The sequence below is a fragment of the Myotis brandtii genome, unplaced genomic scaffold (genome assembly GCF_000412655.1).
Source record: "Myotis brandtii unplaced genomic scaffold, ASM41265v1 scaffold1029, whole genome shotgun sequence".
NCBI lineage: Eukaryota > Metazoa > Chordata > Mammalia > Chiroptera > Vespertilionidae > Myotis > Myotis brandtii.
Genome location: NW_005353453.1, coordinates 50,410 through 60,379, shown reverse-complemented (window position 1 = coordinate 60,379; position 9,970 = coordinate 50,410). Strand labels below are relative to the sequence as shown.

Sequence of the window (9,970 nt, the reverse complement as noted above, 5' to 3'; positions counted from 1 at the left end):
ACAATGAGACCTGAGTGCCCACAGCACCTGCCTCCCTGCAGCAGAGTCAGTGGCTCCTTATAGGTCCCATTTCTCACTAAAATACACCCAAAGACAAAGGTGCTGGCGGGCATCGGGGGAGTGAGGAGTGCCTCCCTGGGAATGTCTCTGCAGGGAGTGGCTGGAGTTGCTGGAGCCAAGGCAGGCTGCAGGCACAGCTGCGTTACACAAGTGGACACCTTTCCACTGGACCTTCTCCAATAGCTCCGGCATGGGGACATACCTCATACTTGTTTTTCACAGGAGGAAACTGACTTAGACCAGCAGAAGGGGTTATGTCACTGTAAGTTCCAGTGATAATAGAGAATCTGAAATTCAAATCTAGGAAGCCTGATCCAGGGCATAGGGAGTCTGATCACTGCCCTTCTATTTACTGTACAGGATCACAATTTGCTGTATAGGCTTTGGGACTCTAACACAGCCTGCCACCCAGATGTCCTCTGGCCTTCCTGAGAGAACTGTTCCAATCCAAGAACCCCCATGACAGGAGACAAGGAAAATGCAGAAGAGGACAAAGCAAGGGCTTAGTGCAGGATCAGATGACTTGTGTTCTGAAAGCAATGGAGAATGTTAGTGGTGCAGGTTAAAATTAAAAATGTTCATTGCACAGGGCATAGCATTTAAAAAGTAATGACTCACCCAGCTGGCATGGGTCAGTGCTTGAGCTTCCACCCGTGCACAAACAGTTCCTTGGTTAGAGTTCCAGTCAGAGCACATGCCCGGATTGCAGGCTCCATTCCCAGTAGGGTGTGGAGGAAGCAGCGATCAATGCTTCCCTCGCATCATTGATGTTTCTTTTCTTTTTTAAGATAAGGGACTCAATTTTCTTTAATATTTTATCGATTTCACAGAGGAAGGGAAAGGGACAGAAAGATAGAAACATCAATGATGAGAGAGAATCAGTGATAAGCTGCCTCCAGGAAGCCCCACCTGGGGATCTAGCAGGGGTCCACGCATGTGCTCTGAGGGGCAAAGGAACTGACCTCCTGATTCATAGGTAGACTGAGTCCCCTTGACTGGCTATCATTGTTTTTTTTTTCTCTCTCTCTCTCCACCTCCCTTGGTCTATGAAATCATTAAAAATATTTTAAAAATCAATTAAATATACTTATCAATTTAGTAAAATAAATTAAAATATTTTAAAATATATTTTTATTGATTTCAGAGAGGAAGGGAGAAGTAGAGAGAGAGAAACATTAATGATGAGAGAGAATGATTGATTGATTGGCTGCCTCCTGCAGTCCCCACACTGGGGATTGAGCCTGCAACCTGGGCAGCTGATCTTGACTAGAAGCTCACCCTGGACCTTTCAGTCCAAAGGCTGATGCTCTATTCACTGAGCCAAACTAACTAGGACAATTAAATTTTTTAAGTAAAAAATATTAAAACATATTATTCTAATACAAAAAAATGTTTATTTCCCCAAGTAAAAAAGGCACAAAATGAGTGAAATTCCAACATCCATCTCTGTTGTTCCACAATCCTATTGTTAAAGAAAATTGCCAAAACTCATAGCACATTAGGCAGAACATATGATGTTTTAACAAAGATACAGACTCAGCAAATACACTTCTGAGAAAATGCTCACCACAAATCCCTAGGAAAAATACAATCCAACAGTGAGGCAGCACAATAAACCTCCCCCCAAAAAAGTTTAAATAAATTAGGATTGACCGAACAAATTATGCTCTAGGATGTGGAGAATGTGAATCCCTAACACACTGCTGAAAAAAAATGTAAAAAATTACAATCAGTTAAAGTTTATTTTCTATTTTTAAAGAATAGTTTATTTTTTAGAGAGAAGGAAGAGGGAGAGAAACATTGATGGAAGAGTGCCATATGGGCCAGCCACCTCCTGCACACCCACTTCTGTGGATCTAGCCCACAAGCCAGGCACATATCCCCACTGGCAATCAAATCCACAACCCTGTGCTCCATAAGATGATGGCCAAGCACTGAGCTACAATGGCCCCGGTGGTATATTCCATTGAGATCACAATTTGCTCATCTCAGTAAATTTAAACATTCATCTACTCAAAAACCCAGATTATGCACTGTATTTTTGACAAAGGTAAATAACACTTATATACATACGAGGAATTATACAGAAATGTTTGTACCAGTTCTGTTAGAAATAACCAAATATTTATTAAAATGGACAAACTGATGACGATATATCAATGATAAGAAAACCTCTCAGAGCCTGAACTGGTTTGGCTCAGTGGATACAGTCCTGTTCTGTGGACCGAAGGGTCCAAGGTTTGATTCTGGTCAAGGGCATGTACCTTGGTTGTGGGCACATCCCCAATAGGGGGGGTGCAGGAGGCAGCTGATGGATTGAGCGATGTTTCTAACTCACTACCCATTTCCCTTCCTCTCTGTAATTGGGTGACCCGCGGAGACAACCACCAGGGACTCAGATGAAGATTTAGGAGCCTTAATTAAGTTGGCCAGCAACTACAGTTACAGCACCCTGCCAAAGCAGAGGCTGAACTGCAGTGCCGACTACAGAAGTTACATTTTATTATTCTGTGGAGGCCCAGAGAAAAATGGGTCTTTCAAATTCTGGGCCCCCCAATATGGAGGAAACTCTCTTTATTTATACTTTTTCCAGTCCTTTGTCTCCCAAATTTGGAATGAGACTTCCGGGCCTTCTGAGAAAGAAGAAAGGCGTGCTGGGAAGGGGCCATGAGACCATATCTCAAGGCCTGGCAACTGTCTGGGTGTCAGCACTGACAACTCTGTCTGGGGCATAGTTTAAGGCCTCTCTGGAATGGGAGTAGTCTGATTTTCCTTATTATTTAAGACACAAGCCATACTATCAGGGTTAAAATTTCAACCAACAGGTGTTTTTTTTGTTTTAATTTTTTCCCTTTATTGAATAAGATTTTACAAATGTGTCCTTATCCTCCCAATGTCCCGATCCTCCACCTCACACCGAGCATTCTGTAAAGTTTCCACAATAAAATATCTTTTTTAAAAAAAAAGAATATCTATTAGAAAAAACCTTGAGGTACTAATATAACTTGAAAAAATCTCCAAGTATTTATGAAAAAAAAATTAAAGCAGAAAAATACTTAAAAAAATAGTTTTCTATGAAAATGGGATGTAAATCCATGGAAACTAGGAAAGCTGTGAAGAACAGGGACAGGTTAAAATAGGACATGAAGCAAATACACAGTGAAACATATAGTCAGCATTATGACTATAATGATGGTTTCAGTTTCTGGCACATGTCAAGGTTTATGAAACACTATACTTAACACATGTAACTTACTCATTACAGCTGTTAAAAATGGTTCAAGATAAAAACAAATGTATGGTCACCTATTTTTGAAGCACAGGTTTCACAATTCTATATTCATTCCACATTCACATACCCTCTGGGTGAGTCTCATGTCAGTACAGAAAATGTAACAAACGATGAAGAACTTTCACCCAAACCCACAAAGCCACATACTTTGAGTCAAGACAGCCTTTGTCTCCATCATTGTTTTGCTGCCTGAGCACCAATGGCTCTGATGGGAACATTTGAGAAGACAAAAGAGCCACAAAACATCTTGATTATAATCAATGACAATGACTGCTCCACAGAAGATAAACATACCTGGGGTCCCTACGATCTGTGTCCACAGAGCTCCTGTAGTCTTTTCCCCCAAATAATTCCTGGATGCACAGTTAGATGAGGACCATTCCATCTAATGGGCTGCAGTCTCGTCCAACAACAATTAGGTCAGTTTTCCTGAAGTGAAAGGGTTCCCCCTCACTGCTATGGTCCTCAAACCAGTGACCATCACCCATGAAATTGTAGGCATTAGGGCATATGGCCCTCTGCAAAACCTGGGCAAGATATTCCCTTCACATGTATTGGCATCCCTTGACAAGAAAAACTGCAAAACCTGGGCAAGATATTCCCTTCACATGTATTGGCATCCCTTGCAAACAAGAAAAAAAATTCATGCTCCCAGACATACTTGAGGTTGTCACAGCTACCCCCTCTTTGGAGTGATCTCTGTGTCTCAAATCATCCATCTTCACATGAGAACTAGAGTGTCCACCGTGTTTCTTAGGAAAATATGGGCAGCAGTGTAAATTTGACAACAACTGCTGAGCTAATTTCTGCACCATACTGTTGCCCCAAGGGCAAAAATGGTTGACAACCCAAAAAAGTTTTTCAACTCATCATGCTTGGAAAGCCCAGATCTCCTTATAAACTAACCTATAAAGTTAATAGAACACCCAACATTTCTTAGGAAAAAGCCTTCATTATTTTACAAACCAAACAACAGAGACTGGCAGTTCTTCCACTGATGACTCAGGCACTCAATAAATTCATCACTGGCATCTAGGGAAAGTGTTTCTGAAAATGGCAGTCCCTCTGTGTGGGGAACCGATAGAGGGTTGAGCCTTGGACTACTTGCTGGCAAAGTCACAAACAAGTCTCAGCTTAGAGGGCTCAGTCCTCTTAGCATAATTAGGCTTGACCTTATAACACTCCCCAGATCTCACCTGGGAAGTAATGGGCTGAGGGAAGTGCAGGAAGTGTAACTATGGTCAAAACAGGTGAAACTCACAAGAACTGTATAACTATGGTAACCTCTGCCTTGTTTACCTCTGACTATAAAAGGTCGGTGCTGCCTGAGCACCGGTGGAAGTCCTTCCTCTTGAGTTGGACTTACCCACCTGGCCCCCCAATATTCCCAAATTATCTCTTGTCTTTTCTCTTTCATTTGTGTGCGAGTCCTCTTCCAGATCCTGAACTCTGAACCACGCGGGACGTGGAGGGAAACATTTACAACACCTCCGCAACATGTTTATGGGGGCCAACGGAAATCAGTCCTATGTGGCGAAATCAGTCCTATGTGGCAACTCATGACAGGGAAACAAGAAAGAACAAAGGGCTCAGGTATTCCTCATTTTCTTCAACAAATTAGACAACAGACTTAGCTTCCCTGGGCACATGAGGACGGTGAATGACGCCGTTGGTAGAGACCCTATAGGTGGTTCAGATGAAATACCTTCAGCAACAGAAATATGCAGAGACATAGATCTGGCAGGACATCCTGTATATTAGAACGTGCAACATAATTACATAGTGTTCCAACATAAAAACACACAAACACAATAGCAAAAACACTTATGGGAACTTAACATAATATAGGTGATTAAATATATGAGATACAATTCAGAAAAATGAGGATTCACAAATTTTGTTGTACTATTGTTAAGGCCTCACTAAGAAACGACATTTCCTACACATCTAAGAAATTTCTCCCATTTGTACTCTTATGCGGAGAGCGAATTTAGAAATTTGGCTGAGAGATACCTCACAATAATTGCACTCATAATAGCTTTATCCATTGTGAACTCTCTGATGATAATGGAGACCACTTCTACCTTTATAAGATTTCCCACATTCAGGGCATTTATAAGGCTTTTCTCCTGTATGAACTCTCTGATGTTGATGAAGAATGTTCTTAGCAGTAAAAGATTTCCCACATTCACTGCATTGATAACGCTTTTCTCCTGAATGAAGTCGCTGACAATAACGAAGGTCACTGCTAGTGGTAAAAGATTTCCCACATTCACTCCATTTATAAGGTTTTTCTCCCATATGAACTCTCTGATGTTGATAAAAGCTGGTCTTAGAGGGAAAAGATTTTCCACATTCACTGCATTGATAATGCTTTTCTCCAGTGTGACCTCTCTTATGATACTGGAGACCACTGCTACGTTTATAAGATTTTCCACATTCAGTGCATTTATAAGGCTTTTCTCCAGTATGAACTCTTTGATGAAAACGAAGGGGAGTGCTCTGGGTAAAAGATTTTCCACATTCACTGCATTTATAAGGCTTTTCCCCGTTATGAACTCTCTGATGTGTTTGAAGGATGGTTTTAGTGGTAAAAGATTTCCCACATTCACTGCATTTATAAGACTTTTCTCCTCTATGAACTCTCTGATGAACACGAAGGGTAGTGCTCTGGGTAAAAGATTTTCCACATTCACTGCATTTATAAGGCTTTTCACCTGTATGAACTCTCTGATGATAACGAAGCGTATCGCTCCGTGCAAAATATTTTCCACATTCACTGCATTGATAAGGCTTTTCTCCAGTGTGAACTCTCTGATGAGAACGAAGGGCACTGCTCCATGCAAAAGATTTTCCACATTCACTGCATTGATAAGGCTTTTCTCCAGTGTGAACTTTCTGATGATCACGAAGGGTATTGAACCGTGCAAAAGATTTTCCACATTCAATACACTGAAAAGGCTTTTCTCCTGTATGAACTCTATGATGATCACGAAGGGCATTGAACCGTGCAAAAGATTTTCCACATTCACTGCACTGATAAGGCTTTTCTCGAGTGTGACCACTTTGTTGACAATGAAAGCTAGAAAATTTGGTAACATATTTTCCACATTCAGAGGACACAAAACACCGACTTCCAAGACGGACACCTTTTTCCTGAATAAACGTGTGGGTGCAACTAATGTCTCTCTTACATTCTTTTGTACTGTAATAATTTTTTCTCCGTTGAAATGTCATCCCACATGCCAAAATTGCAGTTGGACTGTCCCTGGTCTGAGTAGCCTTTAGGTGGAGATGTCCTGGCCCAAATAGGACACCCTGCTCACCCTGCCCGCATGTGAAACCATTCTGGGACACATTGAAATTGCAGCTGTTTGCAAGTGAGATCCTGTCCACACCTCTAGTGAAAGACTTCTCTTTCCCATGCTGCTGGTGAAATTTTCCATGGAAATAAAATCGTTTTGCACACGTTCCACACCTCAACAGTATCTGTCCGTGTTGTGTTCTCTGCCCCTCCATCATGTGGAAAATGTTTCCCAAGACTAGCCCACAACTCTCACAAGGGTGGCTCTTCTGGGAAGACAAGGCTACCTTGGGATTCCTTGCCTGTGACAATCTTACAGAAACCTTCTGTTCAGTCCTTGCCTCCACATTCTCTGCTCCACAGCAGCAACCTAAAGAAAAGAAACCTAAGTGAAGTGCATGTTGACCTGATAATAACAGAATATCTTCACCTCAATTGTTATGTCACAACTGGACATGATTCCATACAATGATTTTCAAGACAAGTAAGTCAGCCTCTCAGGAAATGGCTGTTATATATAACATGGCCCAAAAGGTCACTGGATGAGGAAAATCTCACCAAGGGAGGACAGAAGCATAGGCTGGGATAAGAAGAAGAGAGGCAGGGTCTGCTCGTTAGTACTCCACAACTGGCTTCCTTTAGGACCTTTCATGCTGGCGATATGAGTCTGTGTTAAATAATTTCAATGTGCTCAAACCCATAAAATATCAATCATAGTAAAGTATGTGATGTTCAGTGTCAATATAATACGTGTGCGCTCTAAGGCTCTGCAGGCATGCAACAACACTGGAGTGCAGTAAAGCCGAGATGTGTGATAGAGGTAGAGGGGCAAAGTTTAGAGAGGTTCAGGTTATCCATGGGCTGGGAGTCCCAGTAGAATGATCACTATTAAAATTGAGTCATAGGCAAAGTGTCAACATTAAGCAAGAAGAATTAGAATTGGGTGAGGAGTGGGCAATGGTAACAAAACATTTTTGTTGTTGAACAAAATCGCTTCCTAGTTATGAATGTAACAAAGCCCAGGCGTGAAAACTGCCCACAAATCCCTTCACCAAGGCAAGACTGCCTCTGGGTCTACCCTGTCATTGATAAAGCCATGTTTCTCCTGTGATCAACAAAGATTTTACCTCTTAAACCCAAGTTGAGCATGGGAAAAATGATGCAAATCTTAAAAGAAAACCTAAAACGAGGTATGGTCAGCATTGTGGTACAACAACAAACCACAAATGAGATCACAGGGAAAAGACCTATGAGAACGATATCAGCAAGATGGCAGAATCAGAGATAGTCTTTCCCCTTCCCAGAGTAAGCAGACAGCTATCCATGAAAAAAAATCCCACAGGAAATGGGAATAAGAGTACCATGAAGACACACAGTAATACAGAATACCAAATAAGGACAACTGCATAGAAAGGATGACAGGAAACTGGGTGAGCAAACACATTTGAAGATACCCAAGGTCAAAAAAAAGGGTTAGCCCTGACTGGTTTGGCTCAGTGGATAGAGCATCGGCCTGCGGACTGAAAGGTCCCGGGTTTGATTCCGGTCAAGGGCATGTACCTTGGTTGCGGGCACATCCCCAGTGCGGGGTGTGCAGGAGGCAGCTGATCGATGTTTCTCTCTCATCGATGTTTCTAACTCTCTATCCCTCTCCCTTCCTCTCTGTAAAAATCAATAAAATATATTGCAAAAAAAAAGGGTTAATAACTAACTAACTAAGGAAATAAATAAATAAGTAAATAAAGGAAGCAAGGGTCGGCCCTAGTTGGTTTTCTCAGTGGATAAAGTGTTAGCCTGGGGACTGAAAGGTCCAAAGTTCCATTCCACTCAAGGGCACATGCCCAGTTTGTTGTGGGTTCAGAACCCAGTAGGGGACATGCAGGAGGGAGTTGATCAGGGACACTTTCTCATCATTAATGTTTTTCTCTCTCTCTCTCTCTGTCCCGCTTCCTCTCAGAAATTAATAAAAATGTATTTTTTTAAAAAGAGGGTCAGCCCTAGCCAGTTGGGCTCAGTGGATAGAGCATCCACTTGTGGACTGAAGGGTCCCAGGTTCGATTCAGGTTAAGGGTGCATGACCTGGTTGCGGGATCGTTCCCAGCTGGGCGGCATGCAGGAGGCAGGTAATTAATGATTCTCTCTCATCACTGATGTTTCTCCCTCTCCCTCTTTCTTGCTGTCTGAAATCAATAAAAATATATTGTAAATAAATAAATAAAATAACGGATTAGGGATACCACTATCAGCCACTGTGCTTTTCTTCCCATTGATTCTAGTGGCCTGTTCTCCAAAAACCCAGAAATTTTTGTTTCAAAAAACCACACAATGCCCTGGCCAGTGTGACTCAGTTGTTTGGAGCAGCGTCCTGTGTATTGAAGGGTCTAGGGCAGGGGTGGGCAAACTTTTTGACTCGAGGGCCACAATGGGTTCTTAAACTGGACCGGAGGGCCGGAACAAAAGCATGGATGGAGTGTTTGTGTGAACTAATATAAATTCAAAGTAAACAACATTACATAAAAGGGTACGGTCTTTTTTTTTTTAGTTTTATTCATTTCAAACGGGCCGGATCCGGCCCACGGGCCGTAGTTTACCCATGGCTGGTCTAGGGTTCAATTCCCAGTTAGGGCACATATCAGAATGTGGGTTCCATAGCCGGTTTTCAACTGTGCAGATGGCTTGATGTTTCTCCCTCATTTCTCTGTCCCCATTTCCCTTCCTCTCTAAGTAAAAGAAATAATAAAGAAAGACATAAGAATTTCAAGGTAGCCAAAAACAAAAGAGATCTCAAAAAGTCTAGAGGCAAAGTAAATAACAAGACAACCTACCAAAGCTTATGTATAACATTCAGAAAATGTAGCCCTAACTGGTTTGGTTTAGTGGATAGAGCGTTGGCTTGAGAACTTAAGGGTCCCAGGTTCAAAATCGGTCAAGGACATGTACCGTGGTGGCCGGCACATCCCCAGTAGGGAGTGTGCAGGAGGCAGCTGAATCGATGTTTCTCTATCATCTATGTTTCTCTCTATCCCTCTCTCTCCCTTCCTCCGTGTAAAAAATCAGTAAAATGTATTTTAAAAAAGAAAATGTAATTCTAAGGAGAAATTTTATAGAGATAAATGACTACATTGTCACAAAAGATCTCAAAGAACCTAACATGGCACCTCAGGAAACTAGAAACACAACAGGAAAGAAAACCAAAGGTTTCAGAGGAAAGAAACCATAAATATTAGAACAAACATAAATAAAAGAGAGACAAGACAAAAGAACGGAATACCTAAAAGGTATATTTTAAAAAAAGATATAAAAATGTGCAAGCC

At 41.7% G+C, this 9,970-nt stretch overlaps 1 long non-coding RNA gene and 2 pseudogenes across 1 annotated transcript; all 3 read right to left on the bottom strand.

Moving 5' to 3' along the window:
• Positions 1–9,970, bottom strand: part of LOC106725346 — a 45,789-nt pseudogene that overhangs the window by 15,319 nt on the left and 20,500 nt on the right.
• On the bottom strand, positions 3,022–4,510 carry LOC106725349. The gene is made up of 2 exons (XR_001361219.1): positions 3,939–4,510; positions 3,022–3,879 (listed from the first exon to the last, which is right to left on the bottom strand). It is a non-coding gene; the product is annotated as an uncharacterized LOC106725349 (long non-coding RNA).
• Positions 5,091–9,970, bottom strand: part of LOC102245746 — a 9,360-nt pseudogene continuing 4,480 nt past the window's right edge.